The following is a 16,859-nucleotide window of genomic DNA, read 5'->3' on the forward strand; positions in this document are numbered from 1 at the left end:
ATTAAGTTCAATGGGTGCATTGTGTCATTTAGGACCTCTGTTGCTTTATTTATTTTCTGTCTGGATATTCTGTCCATTGATGTCAGTGGGGTTTAAAGTATCCTACAATTACTGTATTATTGTCAGTTTCTCACTTTATGTTTTTTAGTATTTGCTTTATATATTTAAGTGCTCCTATATTGGGTGTGTGTATTTTAACGAGTGTAATATCCTCTTGTATTGATGCCTTTATCATTATATTATGCCCTTCTTTGTCTTTTATTTTATGGTTATGTTTTAAAGTCTATTTTGTCTGATATGATTATTGCTACTCCCCCTCTCTTATCATTTCCATTTGCATGAAATATCTTTTTCCACACCCTTGCTTTCAGTCTATGTGTGTCTTTTGTCCTAATGTGAGTTCTGCATACTGCAGGTTCTTGTGTTTTAATCCAATCAACCACTCTAGCTTTTGAGCTGAGTATTTAATTTGTTGACATTTAGAGTAATTGTTGATAGTATGTACTTATTGCCATCTTAATCCTTGTTTTCCAGTTGTTTTTTGTAGTTCTTCTTTGTTCATTTCTTCTTTTTGTTTTTCCTTTTGTAGTTTGATGATTTTCTTTTGTTGTATGCTTGAATTTCTTTCTTTTTAGTTTTTGTGAATCTGTTGTATATTTTTGATTTGTGGTTACCATAAATTTCTTGTATATTGACCCATAACTATATCTTCTTTCCTTAACCTAGAGTCATTTAAGTTTAAAAATATTCTAAAAGACCTACATTTTTATAATCCTTCCTCACGTTTTGTGGTTCTAATATCTTATTTATATTTTCACACTTATCCTTTTACTGTTTATTGTATTTATAATTGCATTTATAATTTTTAAGTTTTCTTTTAATCTACATATTGATTTATTTTACTGATCTTCAACCCTTCCTATATATTTGCCTTTGCTATTGTGAGTTTCTCTCTCCTATAGATTCTTGCTTCTTTTCTATTTAGAGAATACCCTTCAATAGTTCATTAAATTTAGGCTTAGTATTGCTGAATTCTTTTAGCTCTTGCTTGTATGAGAAATTCTTTATCTCTCCTTCTATTTCAATGATGATCTTGCTTGGTAAAGTATCCTAGGTTGCAGGTTTTTCCCTTTCAGCCCTTTGTATATATCACACCACTCCCTTTGGATCTGCAAAGCTTATGCAGGGAAATCAGCTCATAGCCTTATGTGGGTTCCCTTATAACTGACCCTTTGTTTTTCTCTTTCTGCCTTTAGAATCCTCTCTTTATCATTTGTTTTTGCCATTTTAAATATCATATGTCTTGGTGTGGGTCTATTTGAGTTCATCTTGTTTGGGACCCTCTGTACTTCCTGTGCCTGTATATCTGTTTCCTTCTTTAGGTTTGGAATGTTTTCAGCTATCATGTCTTCAAATACATTTTCAATCCCCTTGTCTCTTTCTTCTCTTTCTGGAACCCCTGTTATGTGTAGGTTGACACTTTCTATATTTTCCCATAGATCTCATATGTTGCTGTCATTTCTTTTTGTCTGCTTTTCTGACTGAGTGATTTCCATTTTTCTATTTTCCAGATCACTTATTCATTCTTTTGTATCATTTAGTCATCTATTCACTGCTTCTATATTGTATTCAAATTATCTATTTTTTGGTTCGTATTTACAGTTTCTGGTTGCTTGCTACATTGATTTGCATTTTTATTGATAATCTTTCTTAATTCCTTTAGTGTTCTTATTGTCTCCTTTTTGAACTTGGGTTATAGTAGACTGGTGAGGTTTGTTTCATTATTTGCTCTTTCAGGTGATTTCTCTTGTTCTTTTAATTGGGAGTAGTTCCTCTGTCTTTTCATTTTACTTAACTTTCTTTATTTCTGTGAATTTAGGAAACACTACTTCAGTCTTGAAGGGGTGTTTTTAGGTAAGAGTATCTCTGTGCAGACTTTGTGTGTCCAATGTCTTTGGTGCAAGGGCTGGTTTTCATATGGATGCCAACCATGTCTTTCCTCAGTGTGTACTCGTCCTCATCACCTTGATAGGTGGTGCAATTGGTTTGGGGATATCTAAAGCCTGTTCACAGTGTGATGTGGGAATTTCTTTCTGCTCCATGCCTGCCATCACTCTTGGAGTAGAAGTTCTGAGGGTCAGGTTCCATCAGGTTTCATTACTCTTGAGTGCATGCCCTACAAAACAAAGGGGAGTGTGGAAGCAACTGAGGCCCAGGTGCTCACAGAGGATAAAACTGCTGCCTAAGTGTTTGCAGCTCCGCTTGGATGCAACCCAACGATGCATACTTTTCCTCATGTGTTTGTCCTAGATCTAGTGCAAGGCTGGCGTGTTCATACCTGGCATTCACTAGGCTGGGGCTGAGGCTTGAGGCATTGTGGCTGCAGGAATTGAAGTGGCTGCACTGTCATTAGATATATGAGCTCCCTACCCATTTTCTCCCAGGACCTCTGTGTTCCAGATCCAGCACTAAGCTGTGGTGTGGAGTGAGGGTGTTCACCTCATTCAGATTGGGGGGTGCAAAGAGGCAGTCACTGCCAGTGCAAAACTTGCTCTATCCTGATTGTTGCAAGCCAGCAGGTGTGCTCTCCTTGCAAATAGTGTCAAGGCTTCTCAAACCCATCTAACTGTCCCAGCAGTTCTCCCAGCAAACAAGGGGGCTTATCTCCTCCACACAGGACCTTGGACTGGAATTCCCAGTCTGTGGCTCGACCAGCTTGCTCCCCAGGGTGAGGTTCTACCCTTGCAGATCTTCTCTTATTTTCAGATCCCTCTCAAGCATGGGAGTTCTGGCTTTACACCTTTTTTCCATCCTAGCCGGTTATGTGAAAATCTTTCTTCCGAAGTAAATGGAAACATCTTCTGACAGTTTCCATTTAGTATTCAGTGAGAATTGTTCTACATGTAGATGTACTTTTGATTTTTTTATGGGGGTAGTTGAGCTCCATATCCTCCTACCCTACCAACTTGATCCCTCCCTTCTATAAGATAGTTTTAAATGACAGAATTTAAACAAAGGAAAACTGATTAATTGTTGCCAAATTAGGAAAGGAAGTGATAGGAGCAAGGGCAGGTGGTATATTTATATCAGTACAACAAGAGAGATGCCTGTGGAGAGGGAAATCTTTAGTATCTTGACTGTGGTGGTGGGCATGTGAAGCTATACAGATGATAAAACTATATGGTACTAAGTACACCACACACACACAGACACAAGTACAGGTAAAATTGACTGGGAAAATCTGAATAAGATCAGTAGATTTTATCACCCTCAAAAAATTAGTAGTAATATTACACTATAGTTTTGCAAATATTATTATTGGGGGAAACAGGGTGAAGTGCATGCAGTTTCTCATTATATTATTTCTTGCTACTGCATGTGAATCTGTAATAATCTCCTAAAGCATCTCAGTTAAAAATATAAATGATTGGAATGGTATAGCATGCAAATTATAAGCATAAGAAACCTGGAATGTTTATATTAATATGAGAAAGTACATACTTGAAATCGAGGAGCATTACTAGAGATAAAGAAGCCAAGTTCATAATGAGAAAATGATCAATTCATCAGGATTCTGAACACTGGCACATAAATGATCCTAAATATATTCTGTAAATGAATAAATAAACCTGAGAAAACAAACCCTTATGTTAGCTTACCATTACCTTTCTCCTGTATCTTTATTTGAAGGAATTAAAAATTATTGTGAGGTGCTGGTGTGATTTATACTAAAGCATAATATCAGTTACCAAAAGTTAGTAATGGCACGATATTTCACTTTGCTTTAATTAAAAACAAAGGATTGTATTTTTTTAATTATTGTAGTCTAAAGTCAGTATAAACCAGAAAACACTTGCTTTCTCTTCTTTCCACAGGAAAATCATAAAGCAGTTCACGTCTGTGTGTCTCAAATTCCACTTTCTGGAAATGACTGAAGACCCTGTAGCAGGTTTGTTTTAGCTTGTTTAGAGAACGTGTACATGCCGAAGTCCAATATTGATTTTACAGAGTAACTGAGGAGAAGCACATTCAGAGAGTAAATCTTTAAACAGATTTAATGGTCATCAGATAGAAGTATCTTTGGTAAATTATTTTCTCTGTGACTTTACTACAAAAAGTAATACCTACTGATTCCAGCAGGACTGGGGAAATTGCTTCCACTGCTCTCTTGCAGTAATGAGGTGATGGGACCCATTGATGAGAAACTGGTGTGAGGTCACATGGACTTAGTGTCACCTCTTCAGAATGACATTTGAGGAGCTCCTGGATGAAATTGGTGGTCTGGGGAAATTCCAGATCCTTCAGCTGGTTTTAATTCTTCCTTCTTTCATGATAATAGTTTGTCATATACTGTTGGAGAACGTCACTGCAGCCATTCCTGGTCATCGCTGCTGGGTCCCCATCCTTGATAATGACACTGTCTCTGATAATGACACTGGGGTCCTCAGCCCTGATGTCCTCCTGAGAATCTTCATCCCGTTGGATTCTAACTTGAAACCAGAGAAATGCCATCACTTCCTCCTCCCCCAGTGGCAGCTCCTTCACCTGAATGGGACCTTCCCCAACATGACTGACCTGGACACGGAGCCCTGTGTGGACGGCTGGGTGTATGACTGAAGCTCCTTCTCTTCCACCATCGTGACTGAGATAAAGGCCCCATTTACCTTTTTGTGAGTATATGGTCTGGGTGTTTAGAATAACATAAAATCAACAAGGTTCATGTCTTCAGTTACTGAGTAGATAGTGTAGCCAGCTCTCTTTCATTCTTTTAGGAAAACTGATTGCTTATCTATTTAATGCCAAACACTTACATTACAATTGATGACAGCAAAATCAACAACTGGGTATGAATTTTACTATCACTAAGCTTTAAATTTAATGTGAATATTGATGGTTAGATAAGTACTTGATATAAATTGTGGAAAATTATTCTTGGTCATTTGCTCTTAACTTAGTTGCAAATTATAAATATTTGTATTAATTTTTAAAAAATGCCCTACCCTGGATACTTGTCAGAGAAACAAATCAAAGTGCATTTCACTCTAGGTGTGAAATCCAGGCATCAGTGTTGAAAAAATAACCTCAATGTTTTCAATACATGGTAAGGATTGAATACCACTGAGGTGTGCAGTGTTAAGAGAATATGAAGATTGGCCCTAATATAATATAAAAGATTTTGTTGAGGATTTTTAGAAAAAAAACATGCTTAAGCTGAGACATGAATGATATAGATCAGTAAATGTAGTAAAGGGAAACCCAGAGGACACACATTTCACTGAGGGTTTTCTGAGTGAGTGAACATTGAGGGATGTAAGATGCTGTGAAGCTCCTCTGTGCTGGTTTCCTTCTCTTCCAGTGGGACCTAGTATGTGATCATCAGTCACAGAAACCAATGGCTCAATCCCCATTCATGGCTGGAATGCTGGTGGGGGACTTCATATAGTGCCATCTCTCAGACAGGTGAGTGTCTCTAGATCATTGTTGCCCTACTGTGTGGTGTTTTCACAGTTCATGATTAATTGTCTCATAAAGAAGGTTTTATTGAGTTTCAGTAGACAATATCTACTGCTGTGGGTTGCCTTGGTTCCCAAGGAGCTGTAGATGGAAATGTAGAATTAGACTCATTGTGATGAATGCCATTTTGTTGCCACGGAGCTCTCTGTACTGGGCACAGAAATGATATCTCCATAAGATCTGGGGGCATTTCAGAATAGTATTTTTTTATGAAACTGCTTTACTGGAAATGAAAGAGTTGCTAGAGAAAAAACATTCAATTTGAAATTCTGAAGGCAGGAGCGGAGAGGTTCCTCCAGTGTCAGAACGCAGGGAACTGTAGTTGGGAAGTGACTCAGAAAAGTATTTAGAGGTAAGTTACCACAAACTTCATTTATTATATAAAGAGGAGGAGTTATCAATGAGAAGGGAAAGGAAGTTGCTCCAAGATAAGAGTCCAGCCTGTTTTAGGAAACAGCAATACAGGCCTTTGCCATAGCTTCTGTGTTAAGTCCCTCACAGATTCAGTGAGCTGAATGCTTGTGGGTTCCCACATTGGTCATGATGTCATGGTTACCCCACTGTAATTAGTATTCATTTCTATAAAACCTGGTGTTTGTTATATGGTATTGAAGTTGAATTAAGACATAATTGTGACTATAATCTGTATGTTTGATTTTGTAAAAAAGAAAAAAAAAGCCTCATTAGAGGTAATACTTGCAACTGTGTAAGATAATTAATCTATAGACCACAGGTGTTATTATTTGTGGTGTGAGAAGTTTGGGTTATTCTGTGCCTGGCAGTGGTCATTTAAAACTAAGAGGACAACCATGGCAGCCATACACACAAGCCTCCCATGGGGTATGGGAGGCTTAAAATGTTCCTTGTCATCGGTAAGACTAACATCATTTAATCTTATAGCTGAAAATTGTGAACTTTGAACGTGTCACCCCGATATAATTCATAAAAGATTTCAGGGTCATAGTGCTCATATGGACCATTTTCTGACTGAGCCCTTTATAATGATTCACAATTAAATGCTGATTGATCAGTTTACATGGGCATAGGGTGATACATGTGTGTGTGTGTGAGTCTGTGTGTGGAAGTGTGTTATGACAGGAGATGAGAGAGGAAAATTAGGTGAAGAATAGGGAGCCTTATAGCGAAGCTAAAGATTTTGAACTAAAAATAGGCAAAAAGATTCCATATATATGTGTTAGCATACGGTATTTGCTTTTCTCTTTCCGACTTACTTCACTCTGTGTGACAGACTCTAGGTCAATCCACCTCACTACAAATAACTCAATTTCGTTTCTCTTTATGGCTGAGTAATATTACATTGTATATATGTGCCACATCTTCTTTATCCATTCATCTGTCAATGGACACTTAGGTTGCTTCCATGTCCTGGCTATTGTAAATAGAGCTGCAATGAACATTGTGGTACATGACTCTTTTTGAATTATGGTTTTCTCACGGTATATGCCCAGTAGTGGGATTGCTGGGTCATATGGTAGTTCTATTTTTAGTTTTTTAAGGAACCTCCATACTGTTCTCCATAGTGGCTGTATCAGTTTACATTCCCATCAACAGTGCAAGATGGTTCCCTTTTCTCCACACCCTCTCTAGAATTTATTGTTTGTAGATTTTTTGATGATGGCCATTCTGACTGGTGTGAGGTGATACCTCATTGTAGTTTTGATTTGCATTTCTCTAATGATTAGTGATGTTAAGCATTCTTTCATGTGTTTGTTGGCAATCTGTATATATTTTTCGGAGAAATGTCTATTTAGGTCTTCTGCCCATTTTTTGATTGGGTTGTTTGTTTTTTTGATATTGAGCTGCATGAGCTGCTTGTAAATTTTGGAGTTAATCCTTTGTCAGTTGCTTCATTTGCAAATATTTTCTCCCATTCTGAGGGTTGTCTTTTTGTTTTGTTTATGGTTTCCTTTGCTGTGCCAAAGCTTTTAAGTTTCATTAAATCCCGTTTGTTTATTTTTGTTTTTATTCCTATTTCTCTAGGAGGTGAGTCAAAAAGGACCTTGCTGTGATTTATGTCATAGAGTGTTCTATTTTCCTCTAAGAGTTTTAGAGTGTCTGGCCTTACATTTAGGTCTTTAATCCATCTTGAGTTTATTTTTGTGCATAGTGTTAGGGAGTGTTCTAAATTCATTCTTTTACATGTAGCTGTCCAGTTGTTGCAGCACCACTTATTGAAGAGGCTGTCTTTTCTCCATTGTATATTCTTGCCTCCTTTTTCAAAAATAAGGTGACCATATGTGTGTGGGTTTATCTCTGGGCTTTCTATACGGTTCCATTGATCTATAATTCTGTTTTTGTGCCAGTACCATACTGTCTTGATTACTGTACCTTTGTAGTATACTGTGAAGTCAGGGAGCCTGATTCCTCCAGGTCCAATTTTCTTTCTCAAGATTGTTTTGGCTATTTGGGGTCTTTTGTGTTTCCATAAAAATTGTGAATTTTTAAATTCTAGTTATGTGAAAAATGCCATTGGTAGTTTGATAGGGGTTACATTGAATCAGTATATTGCTTTGGGTAATACAGTCATTTTCACAGTGATGATTTTCCAATCCAAGAACATGCTCTCTCTCTCCAACTGTTTGTATCATATTTAATTTCTTTCATCGGTGGCATAGTTTTCTGCATACAGGTCTTTTGTCTCCTTATGTAGGTTTATTCCTAGGTATTTTACTCTTTTTTTGTTGCAATGGTAAATGGGAGTGTTTCCATAATTTCTCTTTCAGATTTTTCATCACTACTGTAGAGGAATGCAAGAGATTTCTGTGTATTAATTTTGTGTCCTGCTACTTTACCAAATTCATTGATTAGCTCTAGTAGTTTTCTGGTAGCATCTTTAGGATTCTCTATGTATAGTATCATGTCATCTGCCGACAGTGACAACTTTACTTCTTTCCTGATTTGGATTCCTTTTATTTCTTTTTCTCCTCTGATTGCTGTGGCTAAAACTTCCAAACCTATGTTGAATAATAGTGGTAAGTGTCGGCAACATTGTCTTGTTCCTGATCTTAGTGGAAATGCTTTCAGTTTTTCACCATTGAGAACGATGTTGGCTGTGGGTTTTCCATATATGGCCTTTATTATGTTGAGGTAAGCTCCCTCTATGGCTACTGTATGGAGGGTTTTTATCATAAATGGGTGTTGAATTTTGTCAAAAGCTTTTTCTGCATCTATTGAGATGATCAAGTTGTTTTTCTCCTTCAGTTTGTTAATATGCTGTATCACATTGATTGATTTACATATATTGAAGAATCCTTGCACTCCTGGGATAAACCCCACTTGATCATGGTGTATGATCCTTTTAATGTGCTGTTGGATTCTGTTTGCTAGTATTTTTGCATCTATGTTCATCAGTGATATTGGCCTGTAGTTTTCTTTCTTTATGACATCTTTATCTGGTTTTGTATCAGGGTGATGGTGGCCTCATAGAATGGGTGTGGGAGTGTTCCTCTCTCTGCTATATTTTGAAAGAGTTCAAGAAGGATAGGTGTTAGCTCTTCTCCAAATGTTTGATAGAATTAACCTGTGAAGCCATCTGCTGTTGGACTTTTGTTTGTTGGAAGATTTTTAATCACAGTCTCAATTTCAGTGCTTGTGATTGGTCTTTTTATATTTTCTATTTCTTCCTGGTTCAGTCTTGGAAGGTTGTGCTTTTCTAGGAATTTGTCCATTTCTTCCAGGTTGCCCAAATTATGGGCATATATTTGCTTGTAGTAATCTCTCATTATCCTTTGTATTTCTGCAGTGTCAGTTGTTACTTCTTCTTTTTCATTTCTAATTCTCTTGATTCGAGTCTTCTCCCTTTTTTTCTTGTTGAGCCTGGCTAATGGTTTATCAATTTTACTTATCTTCTCAAAGAACCGGCTTTTAGTTTTATTGATCTTTGCTATTGCTTCCTTCATTTCTTTTTTATTTATTTCTGATCTGATCTTTATGATTTCTTTCCTTCTGCTAACTTTGGGGTTTTTTTGTTCTTCTTTCTTTAGTTGTTTTAGGTGTAAGGTTATGTTGTTTATTTGTGATGTTTCTTGTTTCTTAAGGTAGGATTGTATTGCTATAAGCTTCCCTGTTAGAACTGCTTTTGCTGCATCCCATAGATTTTGGGTCATCGTGTTTTCATTGTCATTTTTTTCTAGGTATTTTTTGATTTCCTCTTTGATTTCTTCAGTGATCTCTTGGTTATTAAATAGTGTATTGTTTAGCCTCCATGTGTTTGTAGTTTTTACAGATTTTTTTCTTGTAATTGATATCTAGTCTCATAGCGTTTTGGTCAGAAAACATACTTGAAGCGATTTCAATTTTCTTAAATTTACCAAGGTTTGATTTCTGACCCTTGATATGATCTATCCTGGAGAATGTTCCATGAAAACTTGCAAGGAAAGTGTATTCTGTTGTTTCTGGATGGAATGTTCTCTAAATATCAATAAAGTTCATCTTGTTTAATGTATCATTTAAAGCTTGTGTTGCCCTACTTATTTTCATGTTGGATGATCTGTCCATTGGTGATAGTGGGGTCTTAAAGTGCCCTACTATGATTGTGTTACTGTCAATTTCCCATTTTATGGCTGTTAACATTTGCCTAATGTATTGAGGTGCTCCTATGTTGGGTGCATAAATATTTACAATTGTTATATCTTCTTCTTGGAGTGATTCCTTGATAATTATGTAGTGTCCTTCTTTGTCTCTTGTAATAGTCTTTCTTTTAAAGTCTCTTTTGTCTGATATGAGAATGGCTACTCCAGCTTTCTTTTGATTTGCATTTGCTTGGAATATCTTCTTCCATCCCCTCACTTTCAGTCTGTGTGTGTCCCTAGGTCTGAAGTGGGTCTCTTTTAGACAGCATATATACAGGTCTTGTTTTTGTATCCATTCAGCCAGTCTATGTCTTTTGGTTGGAGCATTTAATCCATTTACATTTAAGGTAATTATCAATATGTATGTTCCTATTACCATTTTCTTAATTGTTTTGGGTTTATTTTGTAGGTCTTTTCCTTCTCTTGTTTTTCCTGCCTAGAGATGTTCCTTTAGCATTTGTTTTAAAGTTGGTTTGGTGGCGCTGAATTCTCTTAGCTTTTGCTTGTCTGTAAAGGTTTTAATTTCTCCATCGAATCTGAATGAGATCCTTGCTAGGTAGAGTAATCTTGATTGTCGGTTTTTCCCTTTAATCACTTTGACTATGTCCTGCCACTCCCTTCTGGCTTGCAGAGTTTCTGCTGAAAGGTCAGCTGTTAACATCATGGGGATTCCCTTGTGTGTTATTTGTTGCTTTTCCCTTGCTGCTTTAATATTTTTTCTTTGTATTTGAGTTTTGATAGTTTGATTAATATGTGTCTTGGCATGTTTCTCCTTGGATTTATCCTATATGGGACTCTCTGCTCTTCGTGGATTAGACTGACTATTTCCTTTCCCATATTAGGGAAGTTTTCAACTATAATCTCTTCCAATATTTTCTCAGTTCCTTTCTTTTCCCCTTCTTCTTCCTGGACCCCTCTATAATTCGAATGTTACTGCGTTTAATGTTGTCCCAGAGGTCTTTGAGACTGTCCTCGATTCTTTTCATTCTTTTTTCTTTATTCTGCTCTACAGCAGTTATTTCCATTATTTTATCTTCCAGGTCACTTATCAGTTCTTCTGCCTCAGTTATTCTGCTATTGATTCCTTCTAGAGAATTTTTAATTTCATTTATTATGTTGTTCATCATCGTTTGCTTGCTCTTTAGTTCTTCTAGGTCTTTGTTAAATGTTTCTTGTTTTTTCTCCATTCTATTTCTAAGATTTTGCATCAACTTTGCTATCATTACTCTGAATTCTTTCTCAGGTAGACTGCCTATTTCCTCTTCATTTGTTTGGTCTGATCGGTTTTTACCTTGCTCCTTCATCTGCCATGTGTTTCTCTATCTTCTCATTTTGCTTAACTTCCTGTGTTTGGGGTCTACTTTTCGCAGGCTGCAGGTTCGTAGTTCCCATTGTTTTTTGTGTCTGCCCCCAGTGGCTAAGGTTAGTTCTGTGGATTGTGTAGGCTTCCTGGTGGAGGGGATTGGTGCCTGTGTTCTGGTGGATGAGGCTGGATCTTGCATTTGTGGTGGGCAGGACCATGTCCGGTGGTGTGTTTTGGGGTGCCTTTGACCTTATTATGATTTTCGGCAGCCTCTCCACCAATGGGTTGCGTTGTGTTCCTGTCTTGCTAGTTGTTTGGCATAGGGTGTCCAGTACTGTAGCTTGCTGGTCGTTGAGTGGAGCTGGGTCTTAGCATTGAGATGGATATCTCTGGGAGAGCTTTCACTGTTTGATATTACATGGAGCAGAGTGGTCTCTGGTGAACCAATGTCCTGAACTCAGCTCACCCACTTCAGAGACACAAGCCAGACACCCAGTCGGAGCACCAAGACCCTGTCAGCCACACAGCAGGCTGTTTTTGTCCCTCATCTTCCAATCCTCAAGCCACCACACTTCAGCCACTTCCACACCCTCAGAGTTTCCCAGTGGCGTCTGCTTACCTGATCTGCAGGTGGATTCTTAACCACTGCACCACCATTGCCTGGTAATTTTTTTAAAAAACATCTTTATTGGAGTATATGCCTTGTAATTTTTGCTGGAAGCCAAGTATTATGACTCTTCACTTGCTGGGTGTTGCATATTTTTGTATTCTTAAAAATGTTTTTTAGCTGTATGGGATGTGATTAAGTTATTTGCAGACACTGACTTTGGGGGTTCTTGCTTTTAAACATCTTTAGGTACCACAGAGCAACATTTAACCTAGGGTTAATTTTTCCCCCTAATGAATGAAAATCTTCTGTGAATACTACCAAAAAACTCATGGGAATTTTTAGGCTTTTCTACTTTTGTTGATAAGAGTTGGCACTATTCCCATCCCTGTATGAAATTCAATGAGTTTTACCTCTAACAATCTAGGATAGGTCTTTCTCAATCTTTTGTGTTTTTTCCACATGCATAAATACTTGAATAAATTCAGTGAGGGATGCTCTGCCTAATGCTCAATGAAATCTCTCTACAGATCTCAGAATTAAAATAATTTCTAAGAAAGCCAATTGAACAAGATAGCTCAGGAAAAAAGGCATAAAGTATGTAGGAGAATTTATGATATAGTTGAAGTTGAAAACTGTGGAAAGTAATATAGTTCTAGAAAAAATATTTAAATATTTTGGGTAAGTAATATTATAGCTTTACATTACATCAGAAAAAATTGCAAATAATTTAAAAGTTAAAAAATTTAATGTATGTCATAAAATACTATGAGAAAATACAGAAGAACATCAAGGTTGCAGAGTGTGAAGAGTTTTTGTATCATAAATCCAATTTAAGTGATCAAAGATGTAAAGATCAAGATTTTGCTTACAGTAACATTTAAATATTCCTAAGGAGAATGCATCTAATTACAGATTAATTAGAAAGAATAAAGTATAAAAATATTAATTTAAATTTCTGGATCATTGATATTTAGGAAATTTTTATATTTTTTGGTATAGCTTCTCTTAATTTCATGACTTTTAAAAACATATGTATTGGGGGACCTTCAAGATGGCGCAGGAGTAAGACGTGGAGATCACCTTCCTCACCACAAATACATCAAAAATACATCTACATGTGGAACAACACTTACAGAACACCTACTGAATGCTGGCAGAAGACCTCAGACTTCCCAAAAGGCAAGAAACTCCCCACGAACATGGGTAGGTCAAAAGAAAAGAGAAAAGAGACAAAAGAATAGGGACAGGACCTGCACCTCTGGGAGGGAGCTGTGAAGGAGGAAAAGTTTCCACACACTAGGGAGCCCCTTCACTGGTGGAGATGGGGGCTGGGCGGGGGGAAGCTTCAGAGCCACCGAGAAGAGCACAGCAACAGGGGTGCAAAGGGCAAAGCGGAGAGATTCCCACACAAAGGACCAGTGCTGACCAGCACTCACCAGCCTCAGAGGCTTGTCTGCTCACCCGCTGGGGCAGGTGGGGGCTGGGAGCTGAGGCTCAGGCTTCGGAGGTCAGATCCCAGGGAGAGGACTGGGGTTGGCTGTGTGAACACAGCCTGAAGGGGGCAAGTGTGCCACAGCTAGCTGGAGGGAGTCCAGAAAAAGTCTGGAAATGCCTAAGAGGCAAGAGAGCATTGTTTCAGGGTGTGTGAGGAGAGGGGATTCAGAGGACTGCCTTAATGAGCTCCAGAGACAGGCGCAAGACAGCTTATCAGCGTGGACACAAGAGACGGGCATGAAACACTAAGGCTGCTGCTGCAGCCATCATGAAGCCTGTGTGTGAGCACAGGTCACCATCCACACCTCCCCTCTTGGGAGCCTGTGCAGCGTGCCACTGCCAGGGTCCCATGATCCAGGGACAACTTCCCTGGGAGAACACATTGTGCACCTCAGGCTGTTGCAATGTCACACTGACCTCTGCCGCTGCAGGCTTGCCCCGCATTTTGTACCCCTCCATCCCCCTGTCCTGAGTGAGCCAGAGCCCCCTAATCAGATGCTATTTAAACCCCTTCCTGTCTGGGCGAAGAACAGACATCCTCAGGTGACCTACACATAGAGGCAGGGCCAAATCCAAAGCTGAACTCCAGGAGCTGTATGAACAAAGAAGAGAAAGGGACATTTCTCCCAGCAGCCTCAGGAGCAGTGGATTAAATGTCCACAATCAACTTGAGGTACCCTGCAACTCTGGAATACCTGAATAGACAATGAATCATCCCAAAATTGAGGTGGTGGACTTTGGGAGCAACAGTAGACTTGGGATTTGCTTTCTGCATAAAATTTGTTTCTGGTTTTATGTTTATCTTAGTTTAGTATTATAGCTTATTATCATTGGTAGATTTGTTTATTGGTTTGGTTGTTCTCTTTATATACATATATATATTTTTTTCTTTTTTACTTTTTGTGAGTGTGTATGTGTATGCTTCTTTGTGTGATTTTGTCCGTATAGCTTTGCTTTTACCATTTATCCTAGGGTTCTGTCTGTTCATTACTTTTTTTTGTATAGTTTTTAGGACTTGTTATCATTGGTGGATTGGATTTTTGGTTTACTTGCTCTCTTCTTTCTTCCCCCCTCCTCTTTAAATTACTTTTTAATTTTTTTGTTTTTAATAATAATTTAAAAATTTTTCATTTAAATAACTTTATTTTATTTTTTCTTTCTTTCTTATTTTTTTTTCCTCCCTTTTCTTCTGAGCAGTGTGGCTGATAGGCTCTTGGTTCTCTGGCTGTGTGTCAAGTCAGAGCCTCTGAGGTGGGAGAGCTGAGTTCAGGATATTGGTCTACCAGAGACCTCCCAGCCTCACATAATATCTAACAGCAAAAGCTCTCCCAGAGATCTCCATCTCAATGCTAAGACCCAGCTGCACTCAACGACCACCAAGCTACAGTGCTGGACACCCTATGCCAAACAACTAGCAAGACAGGAACACAACCCCACCCATTAGTGGAGAGGCTGCCTAAAATAGTAATGAGTTCACAGACACCCCAAAACACACCACCAAACTCTGTCCTGGCCACCAGAAAGACAAGATTCAGCCTCATCCACCAGAACACAGGCACCAGTCCCCTCCACCAGGGAGCCTACACAACCCACTGAACCAACCTTAGCCACTGGGGGCAGACACCAAAAACAACAGGAACTATGAACCTGCAGACTGCAAAAAGTAGACCCCAAACACATTAAGTTAAACAAAATGAGAAGACAGAGAAACACAGAACAGAAGAAGGAGCTAGGTAAAAACCCAACCAACCAAACAAATGAAGAAGAAATAGGCAGTCTATCTGAAAAAGAATGCAGAGTAATGATAGTAAAGATTATCCATAATCTTGGAAATAGAATGGAGAAAACAGACGAAACCTTTAACAAGGACTTAGAAGAACTAAAGAGCAAACAAACAATGATGAACAACACAATAAATGAAATTAAAAATTCTCTAGAAGGAATCAAGCAGAATAACTGAGGCATAAGAAAGGATAAGTGATCTGGAAGATAAAATAGTGGAAATAACTACTGCAGAGCAGAATAAAGAAACAAGAATGAAGAGAATTGAGGACAGTCTCAGAGACTTCTGGGGCAACATTAAATGCAGCAACATTTGAATTATAGGGGTCGAAGAAGAAGAAGAGATAAAGAAAGGGACCGAGAAAATATTTGAAGAGATTATAATTGAAAACTTCCTTAATATGGGAAAGGAAATAGTCAATCAAGTCCAGGAAGAGTACAGAGTCCCATACAGGATAAATCCAAGGAGAAACATGCCAAGACACATATTAATCAATCTATCAAAACTCAAATACAAAGAAAAAATATTAAAGCAACAAGGGAAAAACAACAATTAACATACAAGGGAATCCCCATAAGTTTAACAGCTGATCTGTCAGCAGAAACTCTACAAGCCAGAAGGGAGTGGCAGGACATATTTAAAGTGATGAAGGGGAAAAACCTACAACCAAGATTACTCTCTCTAGCAAGGATCTCATTCAGATTCGACAGAGAAATTAAAACCTTTACAGACAAGCAAAAGCTAAGAGAATTCAGAACCACGAAACCAGCTTTACAACAAATGCTAAAGGATCTTCTCTAGGCAAGAAACAAAAGAGAAGGAAAAGACCTACAATAACAAACCCAAAACAATTAAGAAAATCATAATAGGAACATATATATTGATAACTACGTTGAATGTAAATTGATTAAATGCTCCAACTAAAAGACATAGACTGGCTGAATGGATACAAAAAGAAGACCCGTATATATGCTGTCTAAAAGAGACCCACTTCAGACCTAGGTACACATACAGATTGAAAGTGAGGGGATGGAAAAATTATTCCATGTAAATTGAAATCAAAAGAAAGCTTGAGTGGCAATTATCATATCAGACAAAAAAGACGTTAAAATCAAGACTATTACAAGAGACAAAGAAGGACATTACATAATGATCAAGGGATCAATCCAAGAAAAAGATATAACAATAGCAAAATTTATGCACCAAACAAAGGAGCATCTCAATACATAAGACAAATGCCAACAGCCGTGAAAGGGGAAATCGACAGTAACACAATCATAGTAGGGGACTTTAACACCCCACTTTCACCAAAGGACAGATCATCCAAAATGAAAATAAATAATGAAACACAAGCTTTAAATGACACATTAGACAAGATGGACATAATTGATATTTATAGGACATTCCATTCAAAAACAACAGAATACACTTTCTTCTCAAGTGCTCATGGAACATTCTCCAGGATAGATCATATCTTGGGTCACAAATCAAGCCTTGGTAAATTTAAGAAAAATCGTATCAAGTATGTTTTCCGACCACAACACTATGAGACTAGATATCAAT

General features: G+C 37.9%; 1 protein-coding gene across 4 annotated transcripts in view; it reads left to right on the top strand.

The window, feature by feature from the left end:
- The first annotated feature begins 4,614 nt into the window (after positions 1-4,614).
- LOC309668494 (solute carrier family 22 member 10-like) overlaps positions 4,615-16,859 on the top strand; it is a 62,209-nt gene continuing 49,964 nt past the window's right edge. For all 4 annotated transcript variants that reach the window (XM_082478369.1, XM_082478370.1, XM_082478371.1 and 1 more), the window contains exon 1: positions 4,615-14,186. The gene's annotated coding sequence lies outside the window, so the exon portion shown is untranslated. The remainder of the gene's footprint in view (positions 14,187-16,859) is intronic.

Source organism: Balaenoptera physalus (genome assembly GCF_965194825.1).
Source record: "Balaenoptera physalus genome assembly, chromosome: 10".
Classification (NCBI taxonomy): domain Eukaryota; kingdom Metazoa; phylum Chordata; class Mammalia; order Artiodactyla; family Balaenopteridae; genus Balaenoptera; species Balaenoptera physalus.